The sequence below is a fragment of the Anoplopoma fimbria genome, chromosome 17 (assembly GCF_027596085.1).
Source record: "Anoplopoma fimbria isolate UVic2021 breed Golden Eagle Sablefish chromosome 17, Afim_UVic_2022, whole genome shotgun sequence".
NCBI classification, from domain to species: Eukaryota; Metazoa; Chordata; class Actinopteri; order Perciformes; family Anoplopomatidae; genus Anoplopoma; species Anoplopoma fimbria.
In genome coordinates, this window is record NC_072465.1 from 14,846,053 (window position 1) to 14,867,976 (window position 21,924).

The 21,924-nt window shown below is 40.2% G+C and overlaps 1 protein-coding gene across 1 annotated transcript in view; it reads left to right on the plus strand.

Annotated features, from left to right (window-relative positions):
* Positions 1-21,924, plus strand: part of tex264a (testis expressed 264, ER-phagy receptor a) — a 59,278-nt gene that overhangs the window by 13,256 nt on the left and 24,098 nt on the right. The window lies entirely within an intron of this gene.

Sequence of the window (21,924 nt, forward strand, 5' to 3'; positions counted from 1 at the left end):
CCTCAACACTGTCTTTTGCTTCCCAATTTGGAGTGGCTAATTCTCCATATACTACAGTCTGCCATGTTTCCCCTCTTATACATCCAGCCACCAGCTGCTTCTTTTCACCTTCCCTGAGGGCGTTTCACCCAGATATCCCCCCCGCCCGCACCCCTGCAGCTCGACCAACCAGTAGAAATTGCTAGTGAATTGAGAAGAAAATGATCCCCCTCCGGCTTCCCACCCAGCAAATACTAACAATATTTTTGTTGTAATCACAAAAGCAGGGCTCAAATGTGTGATGTTTAGCAGTTTTCAATACCTTTTTTTGTTTTTATACACATTTATGTTGCAGTAGTGATATCATTCCTGATCTACAAATTCTAATCTTCAAAGCACCACTGTCTGTCTGGTCAGTTTATCATTATTTACCAGCCATCTCATCTTTTTTGCAGTTTGGTCTCTGCGGCACCATGCACACTGCAACACACGACATCACAGGGCAGGACAAACTCTAACATGTGTGCACTGACACAGACTAAACGATCTGCAGGCATAGAAAAAGCATCCCTCAGTGTTAAAATTTAGTAGTATTCCCTTTTAGGCGCCAGTGTTGTTACATAATCATGGCCAGCGTAAGTGTGCAACTTTTGTGAGCATGCAGCTCTTTCAGTCTGTATTCTGTCAAGCTAGCGGATGTCACTGTAGGGAAAGCATCAGTTTTTACGCCCTCACACTTGTCCGCCACGAGGCAGAAGTGCTTGTCGCAGTCCATCAATTGACCTGAGTGCTGTGACAGGTTGTTAAGGAGCTGCTCCTGTACAGTAGATGGGCTAATAACACACTAACATCCAGTTTTTGGTTGATGAGGGGCGAGTGCACTATGCATACCAGCTACAGCGAAGCTAATGAATAATGGAGCATGGTCTAGAGAGGCTTGGTTAGAGGGCGGTATGTGGATGTGCTAGAAATGTCTGCCTATATACTGTATGTATGATTAATTGAATAGGTTTGTAGTATGATGGACTTTCAAAGCAGGGAGACACTTGTGACGTAGCTCTGTACTCTGTACCAGTAGATTTTAATGAATCTACTGACAATCTGATCTATTTACAAATGCATAAATGGAATTTATGTGCATTGTTTGATTATCTTTTGTGGCTACTTGGTAGTGGTGCAAAAAGCTGATATTATTATCATTTTAAAAGATTTGGCTAATTTGAGCAGGAGTGACAGAGAAAGTTTTTGGTACCTGGCAAATGTTAGTTCATTATTCACTTTCTTTTAGCTCTACTTTGGTCTTTACCAACTCCTTAGGGAAATATCCGGCTGCTACTTACTCCACTATGTTCACCAGCTAGTTACTGCAGGCTGTTTGGCACTGATTTTTCAGTTTATACTAGCTTTTTAACTGCTGCAACTTGAAGCAAGTGTGATGAGAAGGTTGACTAAACAATAAATGATTTGCTAAGTCATGCTACAATGCAACGTATCACCAGGAATTATTGACTGACTCTATATAACCAGACTATGAAGATTGGATGTTCATTATTTGGGGGTTTGTCACCACCTCACCATTCACTAGTCATATGACCAATGGCTCATACTAAAGTATTGACTGGGGCACCTTTAAGCTTTGAAATTTAAGGTCAAATAATGCAAACCAGTGCCGTTAGCAAGACTGAGTAGGGCAGACTGATGAGGTGGGCTTGTCTGGCCCCGTGCCCAGCTTTCAGGGTGTTTTCTCAGAGACTCAGGTACACCTCATGGCCTCCCAGTGCTTATCAGAGAGCAGGTTAAGTGCATAACTGCCCTTTTTTTCACTTGAACGCTTTCTCTCCAGTCCAGCGGCATCATCTCCACACCAGCTTACTTGCCTTATCTGTGTCTCACCTGAGTCTCACACACACACACACACACACACACACACACACACACACACACACACACACACACACACACACACACACACACACACACACACACACACACACACACACACACACACACACACACACACACACACACACACACACACACACACACACACACACACACACACACACACACAAGGAGGTATAATTGCGGTTTAAAAGATCTGAAGTAGGTGATGGGTGTTTAATCCTGCATGTTTTTAATGTTCTGTTAATAATCATAGGGTATCAATGAATTTGTGGGATGAACAGAATGTCTGTGATCTATGTAATCTTTGCTCAATAGTTTTGTATTAATGTAAATCTAATGAAAGCAATGAGTGAGTGAGTGAGTGAGTGTGAATGAGCGCAGGATGCTGTGGATTGTATAATCTGCCAGTTAAAAAGCCTGATGGTGAAAGAAGGAAAAATGAAAGGATAAAGAAGTAGCTTTCACGCTATATTAAAGGATTTGGTCAAGTCCTGTTTGATCTTTGTGAAAGCAATTTTTCAGGACCTAAAGAAAGAGAGTGAACAATCATTGTGGGTGTTATTGTGGTGGCTGCATCAGAAAAAAACTCCCACTAGCCCCTGTGAGAAGAAACAAGATGAGAAACCGATAGCTTCCATTCATACAGTAATCCATTTATCTGAATAGAGCTTAAAGCATCACAAAAGCATTATTATTTTTTCCCATATTTCACTCTATACTATATGATGCCACCGTTTTGTTTGCCTTGCAGGTCCCACAGCAATTAAAATGTAGATCTACAACCCCCCCTAGAATATCTCGGGTTTGTTTCCTCTGGGGTATTCCAAAATTGTATGATTTGGATGTATTCTATCTATTGTTGTTCTGTATGGTTCATCATATTGTGTTTATAGAAGACATACGTTATTTCAGGAGGAGGAGGAACCATAAGCAGTTCTGACAAAACAGTCTCAGTTTCAGCTCACAAATGCAGAATTGGATAAACTTAACTAAGTATTAGAATTCAAGCACGTTCGTGTTTTTCTCAATTAAATCTCTTGAAAGAAAATCCAAGCAACTCACCAGTGTCACAATGATAAACAACAAGCTCAGTCTAAAGCAGTAATGTCGCCATATTTTGGTTTCTTTGCTAATATACAGCAGGTGAAGCTATTAACGTGACTGTTGCCTCCATGTGACTGCGTGTCACAGTGAGTTAAAGTTCTGACTTGTGCTGCAGCAATTTCAAGCCTTCTACAAGTCTCTGGATTGGGTCTTACAGAGGGTGCCACCTGGAGATCCCAACATTTACTGATCAAAATGCATTTATTCAGTCTTTATTTTCCCAGGATAATCACACTTTAGATACCACAGATAACAGACATAAAAAACAAACATGAAGATAAGATAAGATAAGATAAGATAATCCTTTATTAGTCCCGCAGCGGGGAAATTTGCAGGCTTACAGCAGCATAGAGTTAAAGTGCACACAAGAGACATAGTAAAGAAAGACAAGATAAAAAAAAACAAGTATTATAAATAAGCAATAAAAACAGTAGAAAAACACAATAACTGAAATATAATATTTACAGACAGAAAAAAACTATTTTCGTTAAAAAAAATAATACGTTAAAAAAACTATAAAAACAATAAAAATACACATTAAAGTGACAACAGACTTTAAACAAACCAGAAATTGCATCAATCAATCAAAATCTTGCATGCTTATAAAATAATCAAGTTTAAAACGTCTCTGTAGCTCACAGCAAGATGAGGGTTCAACATTTTTAAAAGTGCTTGCACTAAAAAGGGTGCAGGTTCCAGGGTGGACGTGCCTAAGTTGTCTGCATGATTGGAGCTGCAGCTACTGATGGTTTTGTCACTAAAGAGCATAGATAAGGAGGCAGTTTGTGTAATATGGTATTATACAAACATTTTTACCAACTTTCTATTCTGCGGTTGTAAAATGAGGACAAACCAACTTCCTCTCAGTATTGCTGATAGAGGCCTCGCTTGAATACATTTTTCATTGCAGCAGAAGCATTTCAACTTTTTTTTCTTTTCTGTTACACACTTGATATGACGTTTAAAAGACACATTGTCTTAGAGGACAAACCCAGGTATTTAAAAGTTGAAACGCTTTCATTCTACCTTATTATTTACAGTAATACACTGATAAACTTCATCCATTGGCAACACCTCATCACTTATTTACATGTTTGCTAATGAGAAAGCTCCTTGCTAGCTTTGAGCATTGACATGTCGACAGCGACTTGTCGATTTGCACATTGCGAATGCGATAAACTTGTAGTTGGACACACATCACCTTTTGGATGATCCACCGTCATCCAAAAGGCTTAAAATCAAATCTGCTCCTATATTTTTTGGACACTCGGGGAAGAGCTAGCCGTGTCAACTGATCCCACACCTGGTGGTGAGTTGTGTTGGGTAACAGAGGATACAGATGGACAAACGCAATAAAAAAGAGGGAACTATGTATAGCTTCATCAATCCTCATGGGACTAAAGCATTGGAAATTCCTGGGCTGCAATATGTAGTTTATCATTTGTAAAATCAAGTCGAAAATCGTATTAGTGGCCTCTCTCTCCCTCTGACTGCAGTGAGGTTGAGCTTTGTTGTCATTTGCTGGCAAAATGTAGGTGACTCATCTGTGTTTTCACCTTTTTAGTTAGTGGCCCCTTCATGTTTTACCACTGCAACATTTTGATTCCTTACCTCCATCCTGCTCATGGTTTATTCAACAGCCACTCTTCTCAATCTTCTTTGATGTTATTATCTGTTGAATTTAAATATAGAAAATGTGTTGTGCTTGTCCACAGCATCTATATTTCATGCATTGGCCTGATAAGGGTTTAGCCAGTGGAACTGAGCTGATTTCAGGTGTACCCACAGAGGAAACAACAACTGAGATACCCTTCGCTCTGGTTAGATGGTTCTGAAATTAAATGTGAACTATGGAGCCGTATTGTTTGTATTCTCCTTTAATTAGAGGTTTACTGTCAGCAGAGAGGAATAGTCTCGGTTTCCAGAATATTTTTGTATATTTCGTCTGCATTGCCTGTCTGTCTTTATTTCAGTCTTTGTGTCTAGCACCATGTTTTTGCAGCCACCCGTCAGTCAAGCAGGAGAATGAATGGGAAATCAGAACACTCATGTAAAACAACTGAAGGGTTCTGTCTCACTGTGTCTCTGTCTTACTAAACACCCCCCACCAAAACACACTCGTAATTTATTAATAATAATCCTGAATCATGTTACGTGGATATAAAGCCAATTATTTTCCGAGCAAATGCAGGTGAAATAATCCGCCCACTCACCGCCTCACATCACAGCATTTCTGAACATCATGCCTTACAATACAGCTCTTCCCCCGTCATCTAGCTGACAGAGCTGAGTTCAGGTACAAGTTTGAGGATTGAATTGTTATGAAGATAACAACTCTGTTTTTGGCTTTGTTCTGTAGCATTTTGACACCCCACCCACAGAAGCCTCTGGATTCATAGAAAGCAAAGCTATTCAAGGGTATCTAATTATCTATTCAGGGTATTTGAGGCATATTTCAGAGATTGTGTTTTATTCCTTTCCCACCTGTCTTTTCATCAAAGTTCATGTTCGTTCAAAATGCTAATAGGCTTTCCTTTCCTAATTATTGTGGATGGAAGCTGTGTTTTTTTCCCCAGCAGAGAAGGGACTTAACAAGAGACAGTTAACAGGTCATATTTTGACACAAGGAGAGGGGTTACTTATGAGTAAATTAACTGCAATTGTACGAGTCTTTGAAAGTAGGCTTGCAGTGAAATATTTTTGAGGAATACAATTTTTGCTACTCACTTTGAGTTAGACAGCAGCTTTGTTGCATCCCTGTATGTTTAGTGAATCTCATACCTTAGCTCACTTTATGGATATCCATGGAATCAAAGAGGAGATCTTCACCATATGGTGCTTTCAAACTGCAAGCCATGAAAGTTTATAATCATCCCTCTTTCTTTACAGTTTTTGCTCCCCAGTGACAGGCACACATATGCTTTCTACCTGTAGACTCCAGTACATAGATCCTTATGCAGCATTATTGGTCCACACCATCTGCAGTATCCTTAGGCACGTTGAGGTTTTACACGGTTCTACACTGACCCACCCGGCCCAAAGGGAAATGGAGGCGAGGTGGGGAGGAGGCGTGACAGGGTTCTACATCTTTAATGCCTCCTGGGCTCAGGGCGCAGACTCCCTTAACTGCTCTCTGTTCAGCGATTTCTGCGTGGGATGGTGCAGGATGGCAGCGGTTGTGGCTGCGATGGTATCAAAGCTCAGAAAGCATACGGGAGTCAATAAGTGAAGTGTGAGTTTGTGAGCGAGCATGCGTCTGTGCGGCTGATTGCTTGGGAGCTTGGTGAAGATTTGAGTCTGAGGAGGCACAAGCCCGTCTGCTCTTTGTGTGTTAGTGTGTCTGTGTGCTTTAAAAGGCAGGTTGTGGTGAGAGCGAGATAAGTCTCCTTCATTATTAATGCTGTCATTGTTCCCTCCATTACATTTTTTATTGGTTAACATTTTTTGAAAAAATAATAACCTTAACATAACAAAAAGCGATGGTCCAGAGTTGAAGGCAGCCTCTGACCTGCAATTCTTCATATCGTGGGTTTACAATTAATAAGCCTTGTTATCCCCTCACTGAGTGAGTTGACAGTGTGTGGAGGAAACACTTGGATGTGGATGCACAAGGCTATATTTAGACACCAATGACGCTCATGACAGTTTTATCACTTTTTTTTTTTCTTTCCTACAAAGAAGTGGGCTATGATGTGCTGAAGCCTTGTGTACACATTGGGCTATTCCCAAATTTCATAAAATGCCAGTTTTCCTGTTTGCTCTGCCAGACTCTCTGAGAATTGCTGCAGCTCTAATATTCAGTTATTATCTGTTTTTCATCAAGTGCCTTGTCCTAGGTTGTATATAATCCTCACCTACTGCTTAACCGCTGTATGTTTTAGCAGACTTGTATCATAAGTTTCCATGTTAATGCATCAGTAATAATATTACAGTAATATAGTATATATCTCATAATATTATAAGCTGACAGGAGCTATTCTTCTTCATGAGTACTTTTACTTTTGGTACTTTTATACCAAAGTACATTTTGGTGCCAATAGTTCTGTACTTGGTATGCATTTTTACTACTGCTTTTACTTGATAAAAGGATCTGAAATTCTAATCCGGACAACTAATATGCATATTTTGTCTTTTTGAGAGTCAAGCTTTTAAATTTGTCAAACAGTCAAAGTTCTTTGCAATGGCAACTGTACACATAAAAAAGGCCGCCGCTCTGACCAACCTGCTTTGAATAAGAATGTCCGTTCTACTTTAATTTTATTTCTATGGTTTTCCATTTCCTCCAGTCTGTCTGCTAAGCTTCTTGCTTTCTGGCTGTGGCTTGAAGTTTAACACACAGACATGAGAGTGGTATCGACTTTCTCATCTAATCCTCGAAAAGAAACCAAATAATCATATTTCCCAAGATGCTGAACTGTTCCTTTCCGTATTTGATTTACTTTCACCTTTCAAGACCATGTTGTAAACATTTAAGTAGTCCCAGGCTTTAATCTGCTGGTCATGTAGCGTTGCTCTGAGGCTCCTATTCTTAGTGACAGTCCACTGATGCAGTAAGTGAGGATGATAGCAGGCAAAAGCGTTTGTGGTGTTCTTATTGATTCCTGCTTCCCTTCCTGCTCTGGGATACTCTTCCCTCTGAAACTCCAGCTGGGCATCACACATCATGCTGCCAATTAGACTCTTTCTAGTGAGCTCACTCTGACAGGTAGCGTTTTCACTGTCGTATCTGTTCCCTGTGTTTATTTCGGTTCTGCTCTACTGTGTGTGTGCACGCTGTTCCATTCGGCTAGCTGTTAAATCGACCTCTCACATTTTTTTGACCCGCTCAGCCTCACCTATTGATATGTGAACAATGGTTGCCATGGCAATAATGGTACAGTGTATGTGTGTATTTTGATAGAAAAACCGCAAGTTCCACATACAGGTATTTTGTTCAAAATGAGTTCATGTGAAGGTTTTAAGGTGTCCTTGTGCTTTTTAGCTACTGCTGTGATGAATAAATGTGTAACACATTATGTTCCCTTGAAATTCAGCAGCGTCCTTTTCTTTCCGAGATTAGAAATCGTGCTCTGACCTGGCTACCAATAATGGTCTATTTGAATGTGTGGGCCTGTACTCTTTCATCTGAACGGAGAATGGCAAATGACCAAGGCAAAGGGACTGTTGAAAACCGGACGAGGTTAGATGTCATAAGCTTTGTGCATCCACTGGATGGACAGTTTTTCTGTGAAAGTACTATAACCTTCTCTAACACACATGTTCTCACAAAATTGTTTGTTCATCAGAAAACTCAGTGAGGTTTACTGACCTGATTTCAGCTTATTATATCCAGCTAAGCCGGCAAGGACATCTTGGCCTTTAGAGAAGTTCAGAGCCTTCAAGAAGCAATTCTCCGAAGCAACTTTGGGCTCAGTCTAAATCTGATCCGTTTGAAACGGCAGACTGTGGAAAAGTTGGTTCGTGAGGTAAGGCTTATCTTTGCGTCATCATCCTTACAGGAGGTCTATAAAGCAGTAAATGTTGCTTTGGCATTCATCTGGACATCTCAAAGAGCAGAGTGGGGAGCAGTATTATTTTGATCACAAACATCAGGATTAATTGTGGCACTGATGCTAACTGTTTAAGGTTAATTTATTGTCATTATACAACACAGGGTTGCACAAGGATATGCAAGTTAATAAAGTCCCTTTATGATAAACAAGAAAAAACAAAAAAAATTGTATGATGGAGTACAGCCTGTGGAAAGAAGCTGCTTTGTCTGGTGGTAGTCCGGTGGTGCGACAGAAGTGCAGGAATGTATTTAAGTTGGTTTGAACCATGTGCACAACTTTCTAAATGGAATATGGGTGAAACCAAGCACTTGATGTTCAGTGTAGACCTCTTTTTTTACTCAGTTTTCCCTCTGTTTAGTAGTGGAACCAGGTTATACTATCAAGATGTTGAAGTTCAACCCTATAATGTCTTATTTCTAAACCACTGACAGAACCCACTGGGCTTGTTCCTGAGCCTTATGGTTCTTACCGGTTTGAGCATATTATTTCATCAGCCTTCAATTATTTCTTTTGATCATAACGTAGGTGGTAAACCGAGTTTCATTTCAGGCAGGGTTCTACTTTAAAAATGGGCATGGACCTGGGTCGGGTGGACCAGTATGTATTCTGGTCTCTTTGGGCTTTGATACAAACTCTACTCTTAATTAAACAACATAATATACTCTATTGGTAGCAAGTTGACTTAGCATTCACTATTTGTGGTTGTGGCCACTCGGATATCTGACACTATGTACAATACTATCAAAATTATTTCCAAACGAATGAAAATAATGAAGGATGTTGATAATTAATTCTTGAATCATGAACTGACAATAAGAAGTTTGACAGATTAATGCTATCAGTTTAACAGTTAAAATAAATAAATATATATATATATATATAAATAAAGAAAGCTGTAATGAAAATTGCTGGTTCACCTTAAAGGTCAGCCCATCAGTTAGCCTGAGAAGTTGTTGCTTTCTTTAGGAATGACCCCCTTCACTTTAATCAGCAGGTGGCAACAAGACAAAGGATTCTTTTTGGGGTCTTGAGGAGTTGAAGCTTTTTCTTTACCACCAAATAAACTGTGCACACACTGCACTGCTACGTTCCCAGCTATAATGAAAGCGCTGACTTCATACTCGTGGTCACACACACATGCTCTCTCTCTCTCAACTGAAAGCTCGCAAATGTTATGTCGGACTTGCAATACGCTGGCAGAAACCATGACAGAATACGCCAGGCAGATACATAGCTGACAACCTCACAGCTAATCTAGGAGACTTATAGGGAAAGTGGCGCCTATTTCCACGACAATGCACGCAACATCATGGCTTCTAACTCTACCGGATGGGTGAACTGGCGACACAGTTCACTGCGTTGGCGGTAAATGATGAATTTAACCCGTTTGAGCAGCTGGGCGGCTTGTTCGGCACTTCTAACCACTAAACCCCTGCATGCAAGGCTGGTTGTCGGTTAAAAGAATAAGGACGTACAGTATCAGGTCTTCTGTCTGCTGTAGTGTACTAATACTGCTTACAGAACTCTGATTTAATGAAGAAAACCTTTTATTGTTGTTTGAATCAAAATCTACTATACTTTTTACATAACAAAATCAATTTAGTTAATGGAAAAAGGACAGGTTTGTAACTTGCACCTTTTTTTTGCACTGGAATAATGTAGAAAACGTGAGCGTGTCCATGTCAGTGTCTGTATTGTTGGTGGCATCACGTAATTGTTTGGGAGAGTGTTACAAAAAAAAAAAGAAGACAAAATGGGTTTTTAATCAGATAGTATCTGTGTGCTGTGTGTCATCCCTAATTTAGCATTCATGCCTGCAACAACAAAAGTTGTAGATGCTCCAGCAGTGTCATCTCAGAATAACAAAGCAAGCCCATGTGGATGTGTAAGTGAGCAGAGGATGAAATCTGCCTCACTGTACTTTTAATTATCCCCAAGTCTGCTCCACAGCAGTGATTCTCACTTCAATCAAAGGTCTCTATATTTGCCCACAACTGATTGAAAAGCCTTGATCTCCATCTCACGCGTAGACCTGACCTCCAGGTTAGAAGCGTATTATTCTATGGACCACATGGATCCAGTCCCTTCTATCCGTCATTCTGCCTCTCTGGCTGTCCCGCAGTGAAAAGGCCACACCGCCTTGTGAGCAAATACTAAACAGATGCCAGATTACTGAGAAAGACCCCTCTGGGTTGAACATACGGCAGCTCATCCACAACCCCTCTGGTTGTAGAGACACAGGAGAAGAGGAGAAGTAGAGGTGTGAAAAACAGATCCGCTGTTGACATTTCCTAAAATGTGTGTTACAAGTATTGCTTTCCTGTCTTTTGATTTTATGGCTGTTGTTATCCTGCAGACCTCTTTCTCTCTGTGTGTGTGTTTGTTTGTTCTCTAGTGAATGCATACTAAGATGCTGGGCTTATGTAAAGTGGCTACACAGACACACACTAGCCTTTGGGCACTTCTGTACCAACAGCAGGGGAAAAGAGCATATTATGTGGGGACATGCTGGGTTTATGTGGCAAAGTGGTAATAATCTGGTTACACTATGCTGGATGCTGTGTAAATGCAACTTATTCAACAATTGTGGTTCTGGTCTCCTTTATTTTGCATTTTTGTTCTGTCTAGTTGACATTTGCTTTACCATATTACGAAGCCAACCTTCCTAACTTCATACATATAGTAATATGTATGAAGCTAGGAAGGTTGGCTATAAGTAGTGCGGCAAAGTTTTACAAGCCCATCTCACAAAAACAAACCAAGTAGTGCAAGGAGGAGAAAATGGTCTTACTTTAGGCTCGTTGAGAAGTACTTTATTAAAGGGTATTGCTAAATGATTTTTAGAAATCAAACCACTGATGTTCCAACACAGATGTTATGTCAGCGACAGTCTAATAACGGCAGTGTCAAAGAAGCCCTCCTATCACCAAAGCTCTGTAGTCACTAGGTAGGTCACCATAATGATGACAGTATAATAGGGAGATACTTCATTGTTATATCAGAGAACCATGGTTATATTAAAATAACCGTACATTATTTTTGACTCTTGTCTGTGAAAGATTTAAAAAAAACTATAGCACCATGGCCTCTGAAGCTGAAACTCAAGCTCTAATAAACAGAGCAGGAATAATATCAGAGGTGCAAGACAGACAGCACCTACACTAATGACGATGAGGCTGTGAAAGGGTGGAAACGTCTCATGTTGTTCAGAATGTAAACATTTGATCACACCTGAATCTAGTATTAAATCGAGTGAAGCGGAATCTTTTATTGCAGTTACTTATATGTTACGAACACTGGATCTCTTACAATCAAACCTGAACTTTTATCTCTTTTGTCCCCATCAGTGTTTTCCTGTGGCCACTTCCTCAGTGCCAGCATCACTTCCCACTTGCTGCTCTGACATCTTAGGGGGAATCAAAGAGGTTTAATGAGAGGAAGGTCCTGCAATAGATGTTGTGTTGTCTCATGTGAAAGTAATTGTCAAATACTTTTTTTTGCCACTGTGTCCTTCCTCTCTCTGTCCCAGGCGGCTTCACAATCCATGTTACTTTTGAACCTGTGTTCTGTTGTTGTTGCCAAAGGAAATGCCATCGCCCTTGCCATTCCATTTATTGGGATTAATAGAAGTCCTCAGAGACACTACCAAAAAGAATATAAAGAGAGAGAGATCAGAAAATAAAAACAAATAGAAAGATGTTAGTTAAATGTCACTTCAAACCTCTTCAATGAAGTAAAGTTTGTCATTTGTTGGCAGTGTGGCCAGTAGCTCACCAGATGTTTTATAGTTTGCAAAATATATAAACAATATATATAGATTTATCATAATAGTGGACACTTTTAAGCTATTGTCACAACAGGGGACATATCTTCACTGTTTTTTGTCTTGACTCATAATGGTGTTTGTTGAACTTTGTGACCCAATTTGTGGTTTTGGATTGGTGGTCCCATCTCTGGCAGATTGTTTTCCAAAACTGTAGCCCTGCAGCAACAATACCTTACCTGAAAAATACACCCATCTGTCTAAGTCATATTGATTTTTCAATGATGATTCTGGGGTTGGCAATCCAATTTGCAATGGTAATTTAAGCCTTTAATGAAGTCCGTAGTGAGTCTTCTTGAGCAGTGATGGGGAGTCTGTATGCTTCAGAGAGCAGTTTGTCCAATTCCTTTTAATTAAGCAGGTGTTTACTTAGGACTCTCATCCTCTCTCTGATCACTAAGTGTGTTTCTAACATGTCTGTGTTCTTATACTTTATGTAAGCATCCCTTCCTGTGAGCAGTTAATTATCACATTAAGGCCAGTTTTCAAATATTAAGTCTTAGTAAGAAATAGAAAGGTGCACCCAGTAGATTTCATGTAAAAAAACAAAATGTGACGATGCTGTGTGAATGACAGCATGACTGCAGTCAAACAGGTATAAATGAGACAATATTATGCACTGGGGATAGCTGTGGTGCTAAAAATTAAAAGTTAGATTTGCTGCCACGAGTGAATGAACGTAGTAAAACTTCAGTGAGAGGCTCAATGCATTTTGTCCAGGTCACTAGTTAAACACACGGCTAACACACATCTAGACAAACACATTTACAATCACAGTCACATCTAAGGACAATTTAGAATTTCCAGTTCATCTAACCTTTATGTCTTTGTACTTTTGAGAAAACTTGAGCATCTGGGGAAAACTCATGCAGACACAGAGAGAACATGGACACTCTACACAGAAAGTACACAACCAGCCGGGGTCATGTTTCGCTTTGGATTTCAGCAAGTACTCCAGAAACTAGCTGCTGAAACTCATTTAATTCTCTACAACTCTGGAAAGATAGCTTGGTGCTGATCACATTTGCCTCATTTCCATGTTTGCTTGCACTGAAAACCTGTTTGCAGCTGAACTTGCAGGCCAAATAACCCATCAGCAGCCAGTATATGTACTAGTGTTGCCATACGTGCTTCCTATCATTTAAACAACATTGGTTCTGCAGCTAAAACTCAACATTCCAATAACACAATTTGTGTTGACAGTTAATATATTTCCATACTTGAACTAATATTTTTCAAAGCAAGAGCACCACCCTGTTTGAATAATATTTGGTGTTAATTAATTGTACGCTGTGTTTTTCCTTGTTTGAGATCAACGGGGAAACATCTGGATAAATGATGCAAAATAGTGCCATGTCAAAACGTCTTATTGCACCTTTACTACGTGTGAACAAACTCCATGTTCGTGAATGTTCTGTTTTAATGTTTTCAGCCCATTCTTACATCTTTCCGCGGACTGCACACTTATTGTAAGTGACATTCTAGCAAGCAGCAGCCTGGAGCTGCAGTGGGAACAATCTATGTGTAACAGATGCCTGGTGAGCCATCCCTCATTAAAAGAGATGAGACATCAGTGATTTGTACTGTGGAGCCTGGAGAAATGCTTCATGGGTGCAAATATTGATTCTGCTTACTCTCTCCCTGTGGGATGAATGTTGTAGATCCAAGTGGTTGAGTATTTTCTCTGATTAGTGATCAAAGACTGAAGTCATTTCGATTTTCTATGTTGACAGTGGTCATAGGGCTCATTATTTTCTATTTGTAAATAAAACATTTTTGCATTTATCTGTGTTCATTTTGAATATTAAATTGGTTAGAATCAATGCTATCAATATCTTGGTGAAAATCTGAATTTCAGGTTAGCACCTTGTTCTTCACTGAAGTAGTTTTTTCATCCGACAGTGAGCGGGATAGTGTTCAATGGCCGCTCCACTGTGAAGCTCTTTTCGCTTCTCACCTGTTTGTGAAGCTGCTAAATGCATGCTCGGGTGATGAATGATGTTGATTAAGAGACTATGTCAACATCATCTTCTGCCTGCTTCCTTCTAGCTGCTCTACATCTTAACCAACTCCTTACAAGAAGGCAGGGCGCTCCTGGGAGAGCCAGGAGGCTAATTTGTTTATTTGTGAATGTATTGAAGCATGTTCATGAGGACATGTGTGGATATGAATATTTGAAAAAAGGGTTTAAGCATGTGCGTGCTTGCATTTATCTCACTATTAGTGGGCATGCGTGTGCCTGCGGATGTGTGTGTGTGTGTGTGTGTGTGTGTGTCATTGTTTAGCTGTGTAGAACTCATGTTTTCTATGTCACCAAGTGTGCAAGAAATAAATGGAGCTCAGAGATGCATGTGAGCTGCTTGATTAGATTAAGGTGGCAAATTGATTGTAAGCGTGTAGTTGTCTCCATCGGAAAGTGCCACTGATTGCGGAGGCGGGTAAGCGTGCTGTTGCCTAATATGATCACTCAGTAGCTAATGCAATCTGTTTTACGGCAGCTATTGCAGATTGGGATTAATGTGGCAATAGGCTGAGCAGGAATGGAGAGGTGGAGGAAAGTAAGACGGCTGGTGATTACACACAGCAATGTGATCAATACAAGTTACAGAGTGACAGAGACCCAAGCACTATCGCTTCACCCCCTGTGGCTGAGTGCTCCATATGTTCTCAGAAAACATTAGACATTTTGACTCCAGCCAGGGCAATAAAACGGATTTCATTCATTTCTTTTTTTGAAAAGCAATGGTAACAACTTCCTCCTCAATTCAAACATAAAAGTTTACAATAATTTCAATGATATAATAGATACAAATAAATAAATAAATAAAATGATTCTTTTTTGCAACAGCAACTTAGATTGATGTGTCCTGTTTTGAAAAAGTTGCAGTATATATGACATTATATAAAACAGTAACCAAAAGGGACAAATTTACATTTATACTGTTGTTGGTATTCACAAATGTACCACCTGTCCGTGCATGAAGCAGTCGGAAAATAATGTTTAATTCCACTGATCATTAACACTTTTAAAAAAATGTTTCAAGGCTTTCCCTACATAATGAAATATTTGCTACACTTCTCAAAACAATTCTCTGCTAAAACACCACAGGGTACTTTTAGATATATCTTTTAAATCTAGGAGTAACTTTTTTTTTTTTACATGTTTCCACCTTTATATCCACGTGTTGCTTACATCCCTTCTTTCCTTCCATTGATCCATTCTGCATTAGAGGCTAATTACATCAAAGGGTAAGATTAATCTGTGTTCTATGGTTGAACTCAGATTGACCTCATATGAAATGGGTGGGAGAAAAGAAGAGCTGGTTATCACATGGATAATAAGGGTCCTGTCTGTCACCTGTCCACTCCCATTAACTCCTGTCACATTCACTTCTGAACAAAAATGGCCACATTAGCATGCCTGAGACCCAATCCTGCAGTAGCGTAACACTGACAGCTCTCATACCTGCACTGCCTGTAGATCTCTTATTCAGACGGAGCAGCAGCTGACATCATGGTTTATGCATCTCTTCATTCTTCATGGCTCTTTAGCAGTATCAGACAGGCAGTAAATGGCTTACAGTAAAAAAAAATTGTATGTAGTGTAAGAATGGTCCATTTAGATGAAGATCCCTGGGTTTGTTTAACTCTGCCAGCATGACTAAAGAAAATGATAAAGGGCAGTGTAATATATTTTAAAATAAACAATCAAGACCAAGCTTATAATGACATTAGAGTGTGCTTTTTTAGGTTATATCCAACAGGATTGAGAGATATTTGTGCCATCTAATGGATGGAGTGGACCATGTTTGATGCTGAGTACCATTTCAATGTGTCACAAATGGCAAAGAGGGCCTTTGTTCCTGAGAGGACAATGAAAGCTGTGCTTCATCCTCCACCTTTCACCGCTACAGCTCCACTATCAAAGCCCAGGCATGTCTGGGTCAGCAGTATCATCCAGCTGGGGAACGGGCCTTGGCCTTAAGGGGTTTAGTGGCTGTATCAAACAGCGTGATGCTTTTGTTACATTTCATTTTTTATTCAAAGAGGTTTGGGACCAGAACCTACAGTATATTCTCACCCACTGTGTTTGTTAGAGTCACACACTGTCAACCATATGCCTTCCTCATCTTAACTAAAAGGACACTTTGAGGGCGCAGACCTCCGCCAAGGGAGTTTCCATAAGTAAAATATAATGTCTGTATCCGCCCCTTGATTCAGACACACTCCAAAATGTAATGTGTTTTCTTTGACCCATGATACACCCTTCCAACAAGTTTCATGAAAATCAGGCCTGGTTTTTTTTTCAGTTATCCTGCTGACAGACAAACAATCCAACATGCCGAAACGAAAACATAACCTGCTTGGCACAGCAGTAGCATGGTGTAGCTAGTCTGGGTTGACTGAGAGGCCACACACCCCTCAGACTTAACAGGCCAAATAACACAGTTATTCAGACAGCTACAGCTGTCTGAATAAATACCATTTACACAAGCTCTCCTTGCAACCAAAATTGACAGCCTCTGTTCAGTGCATTACATAAGATGTGAAAAATATTACCCTTCACTTTATGTGTGATTTACTTCAGTTTGAAGCTTCAGTAACTTCATCCGTTACAAGCAGCTGTGTTAATGCAAGCCTTCAGCTTCTCAGTGTCAGTGGTTCATGAGAGTTTGAGAGTTGAGGTAGAGTTTCTCCAAACCAAAAGTGGATTGATTTCCAGCACTATAAATCCCTCACAGTCCCTTTGCTGCTCTATTTGTCTGTCTCATTTTGGCTGACCTTTCAACCAGATGTTGTTACTTTCTTGGACGGAGAAAGTTAAACAGCCTTTGGTACAGAAAGTAAAGCTCTTGGTAGCACTGCACTTAAATGAGGAACTACTCCTTCATATATTTACCGTAGACCGATATTTTGGGAAGAAAGAAAGAAAAGATATCTGCCAGCCGGGATTGGTTGTTCCTTCTCACATGACATGCAGTGGTCGCCCCACAGTATTCCAAAAGTTGATATTTTCCCCTCGGAGCACAGCTGTTGTGCCCTGAAAAATAGGTGCTTTGGAATGTTTGATGGTGTCGTTATGGCCTTTGAGGGTGCTTTCCGCGTGTCTGCATTGACAACAGTGGATTTCAAGGTGCAAAAAACGTGCAATGTTAACGGCCCCTGACAGTATATTTCTGTTATAATCAGTTTCAGCTTATCTTCTCTGATGGCACAACATTTGTGGAATATGACGGGTTTCTTTAATTTCTTACCTATTTATTGAAAATTGCTCATACAGCTGAGATTTCTTTGGTTTAACAGTTTATATGACTGAATTGATTCGTCCAAATACACCAAGAAAAACCTTGCAACAGGAATTAGCCCAGGGATAACATCCAATTAATATGTAAAGGTGTGTCGGGAAAAAAGAAGACTTATATGTCCCTTTTAAATGTCACTCAGCCCTGGCACCGATATTAAATCATTTAGCTGGGGGAAGAGAGTGGGAGAGGGGAGGGCTTTTCAACCGAGGGGCAGATGTGGTATTTTAACATTCAACATGCCACAGGTTATGGATCAGCAGTCCAAGGCACATCCCTCTCCACCTCCTCTGGCCTTCACATTCCTCATAGATATTTTCTCACTACTGGGAGCACTGCATGTGTGCTCACTGGCCTGTCTTCCCCTCCCATGTCGACTCTTGGGCAATTTTCTTGTTTGTCTGCAGGGGCTGGATAAATTAGAACCAGGAGGAAAGGTTAATGATGCACAGAAAGGATGTCAGAGTGTCAGGCTGAACCAAACAGCCATGTGAGCCCTGTGTGAGACAAATGAATAAAATTTAGGTTTTCACATTTGGTCCAGCACCTATAAAGTAAGATGAGCTTGTCCACACACACAGGCTACATGTCATGTACTAAATGTGGGATGGAAATGAATAAAAATAGAAGCGCTTTAAAGATGTCTGACAGCAGTAACCTTTTTGAGGTCATGGATGATGGAATGGATGCTGGGAGATAAAGTGAGTGAAAGGAAAACAATCAGGTCTATATCTGCTCTTACTATTCACCATGTAACCCAATCCAGTTTACACCATGCTAACAACTAGATAAATACAGACTAGGGATTTACTTACATTGCTCAGTGGACTATATCTGCAGCAGAACAAAGAGAAATTAATGTAGTGTACAGGCTTGTGCCAGGCAGTGGGCATTTTACAGCTGATAAAATGCTTCAGACATCCTACCCTTCTGACCCGAGGTCCCTCACAAATGCAGACTGAGTGCTCATCCCTCTGTGTACTGAAGTGAAGACGGCTAACGGGGCGACTCAATTTATTAATGCCATTCAAGAAGCCGTCGCTCAGAGGACTGAGGCAGAGCAGGGCAGGGTGTGAAATACCACAACAATCTTCATGGCACTGAGCGGTTTACTGAGCAGGATGGCAGGAGGAGATGGGATGCATCCGAGTGCAATGAAGAGTACCGCATGAGCAGAGGAGGGAAGAGCGAGATTTACCATGTAGTCCGCAAGACATACTCCTCCTCCTCCTCCGGTCTCCTGTGTGTGTGTGTGTGTGTGTGTGTGTGTGTGTGTGTGTGTGTGTGTGTGTGTGTGTGTGTGTGTGTGTGTGTGTGTGTGTGTGTGTGTGTGTGTGTGTGTGTGTGTGTGTGTGTGTGTGTGTGTGTGTGTGTGTGTGTGTGTGTGTGTGTGTGTGTGTGTTTATGGCTGCTTCTATGTGGGGCTTATGGCATGTAGCTCACCTACTGGGTTCAAGCCTGAAGGAGCAGACACACTTTGCAGCAGGACACCAGTGGGCTGTACTGAGCCAAAGATCGACGTCTTGAAAGTGTGATTGTCTGCCTTAATAATTCTTCTTGTCCATACTACCCCTGAAGAGATACTTCCATTTTGGAAGCGATGGGGGACAAAATTTACAGACCTTGTTTTGTTTTTAAAGCATTCACTCCAGGCCCCATTTACACCTGGTATAATCATGTGATCTATATTCAGTATGTGGAAAATGAAATCCGATCCTCGAGTCCTTTGCATTCACACCTGGTATAAATAACCGCTCTCACTATCTTAATGCTTTCCACATTGTGATTGTATCTAAATATACAAATAAGTTAGCTGTCAACAAACACAGCGTGTTCCAAGTCTAGTAAAGCAGTGCCATGGACGTGTGTCATTCATTTTGAAAACACAATGTTCAGGATAGACTTGATATTTGTTTTTTCTTTTCTGGAGGTAATTTGAAGATTGAAGATACCTGCTTGATTTAGCTGAGAAAGGCTGATGAAGCCTTAATTTCGCTTCAGCTAAACTTCACAGTGCATTTTAGCACAAAAAAGAGGAATTTTGTATCAAGACAGACTTTACAAAAATGTTGACCTCTTTGTTAAGATAAACTCATTTTAATAACTTTACTATATGAAGGGGAATAGACCTAAATACCAGTTAATTTAGCAGTTCCAATCTTTTGATGTGTAATAACCCCTGTGAGTGTGTTGTTGATGAATGATGGTCAACTCACACATATTTCATTATATAAACTATATGTAACATGTCTGTTTTTCCCATATATTAGTGTTTTATTAGCCAGCTATTGACAAACTGATATTATCAGACATAGAAAGGGCTTGAATTCACTGTGTGTGTATGTGTGTGTGTGTGTGTGTGTATGTGTGAGGGGGTTGTTTTGCTTTTGCACATGTCTGCTAATGGGAGAGAATGTATTATAAATAGATTTTTCTTGGAACCTTACACACTGAGGGGGAAGTCGAATTTGTTTCAGATATATTCCGCACGTCGTTACGTGTGTGTGTGTGTGTGTGTGTGTGTGTGTGTGTGCGTGTGTGTGTGTGTGTGTGTGTGTGTGTGTGTGTGTGTGTGTGTGTGTGTGTGTGTGTGTGTGTGTGTGTGTGTGTGTGTGTGTGTGTGTGTGTGTGTGTGTGTGCGTGTCTCTATATATGCGTCTCATATCTATCGTCACTTTATCTGACAGTTTTAATCAGGCAATGATCTGCCATCGAGTGTGCTCCCTGTTTGCTGCACATTAACATTAACATTAGTAGTGACATAACAGCATCACTCTGCCAGTGTTGAGAGCAGAACAATCTGCTGCGCCTTCATTCATCTCCCTCCCGTCATCAGCAGAGCCTCAGCTATGTGGGATACTTTCATATGGATTCACTGTCCCCTGAGACTCGTTGGCAGCTTATTGTTCTCCATATTCTCATGTCTGGGGAACTTTTTCATATACGGCTGAAAATGAAGATAAATTATTTCTCTGTTTTATGTGGAGAGCAAGGAACAAATTTACATTTTCTTCTTTCCCTGAATCATTTCCATATATGCTAATGCTCTGTGTTTCTCTTTCCATGGCCAGCTGGACTGTATTTTTTCTGCTTATTTTAGTAAACGTAGTGTAATGATGATGACATTTAAAGGAGCACTTTTGCTTATAGCTAATGCTGGAGTTTCACATGTTACAGAAATAATGTGACTTAGTGATTTGGCATCTAACTTTTATTTCAGGTGTATCCCTAGAACACTATGGTAACATGGATACAATAGTATCAAGATGGTGTATTATCCCCCCCCCCCCAAAAAAAAAAATATATATTTTAGAATTCCATGTGCAAAAGGAATTCTACCTTCTATTCAAAGAAAGAGTTTGATTTAATCTAATAACACTGAGTCTCGTCCTTTGGTAAGTGGGGGGGATGTACTGGAATACATTTTTTGTACGGGATTTTCTGTGTTTTTGATCTTATTTTTGTCAGCCAGGCTTGAATCATCTCTAAAACGTTTCATCATCTCACTGGCATATTTAACAGAATTTTCATCTCTGTCACAAATCCTATTAACATGATGAAGTTGACTCGGGGGCAAACCTTTTTTTGAGAGAGACTGAGAATGAAACCATTAGCCAAAAGAATGATATTCTTGTAAATAGGTTTTAGTAGATAATCTAAATGTATTCCGATTTTTTAAAAACAAGATCCAGAGTAGATATATTGTCTTTGCTAAAGGAACAATTAGACTTAAGTCTTGAGTATTCGAAAATCAGACAAATTCAGAGAGCCGTTCTACCTTATAGCCTGATCAAAACATAAAAAAGGTTGTCAATATAATGACGAATGAATATGTTGAATTTGGTGTATCGAGCCAAACGTTGCTCCTGGAAGACAAATATATCCTCAAAATCACTAATAAACAGCATACAGGCTGTGCCTTGTACCGGAAGGGAAGCAAAACAAGATTAGTCATTTCTCTTGTGACATAACTTTTTCATTGCTGGGTGGCCCAGTTTATGGAGAATATTGGTCACGGAGATTGGACACATCCAGTGTTGCATGATCTGTTTTACGTGGGGCAGCTTTTCTTATAGTCATAAATAGATGTGTGTTTATCTATTAGCCATTGCAGGCTCCTTACAAATCAATACAAACATGGCAACGTAATCAGGTATTGTATGTCTTTAATAGAAAGAGAACACCTCTTGCGGGTGGCAGAAATGTAGACAGCTCAATAACACACACAGCAGCACTGGTGGCATTTCTGCTTCTTTTC